General features: G+C 46.0%; 1 protein-coding gene across 1 annotated transcript in view; it reads right to left on the minus strand.

Moving 5' to 3' along the window:
• The window catches only part of sugt1 (SGT1 homolog, MIS12 kinetochore complex assembly cochaperone), a 176,677-nt gene that overhangs the window by 174,217 nt on the left and 2,008 nt on the right, over positions 1–452 (minus strand). The window lies entirely within an intron of this gene.

Raw genomic sequence — 452 nt, forward strand, 5'->3', positions numbered from 1 at the left:
TTTTTTTGCACTTTAGAAGGCGGTGTGTAGTACTCCCCTGTGCAGGTTTAGCGGCTTTCCTCTTTAGGATCGTTGCACTGGGATGGTTAGTGTTACAGCCAAATGGGGTTGAAGCATTGCTTGGGAGTACATCCGTGGATCATAGGAAGGTTTCTAGTTTGTCTAGTCGCCCTCCTGCCCATCGGACTAATAAATACATAAGTACCCGCCGCATGTGCTGTATGAAGACTAGGTTGGAGATGGGAAATTGTTAGTTAGAGGGAAGGCTTCATAGCTGCGGCATTTATACGTGCATAAAAGGTTGTTTTGCGTTTTGTAGTTGAAATGGCTGTGGTTGAGACCTTTATAGCTTCTCCATCAGAGGAGTTGCTGGAGAGATGCACCAGGGATCAGCTGATAAAGTTGGCTGAGCATTATTCTGTCTCGGTGGCTGACAAATGTTCGATAGAACC

This window comes from Nematolebias whitei, chromosome 9 (assembly GCF_014905685.2).
Source record: "Nematolebias whitei isolate Nwh7 chromosome 9, NemWhi1, whole genome shotgun sequence".
NCBI lineage: Eukaryota > Metazoa > Chordata > Actinopteri > Cyprinodontiformes > Rivulidae > Nematolebias > Nematolebias whitei.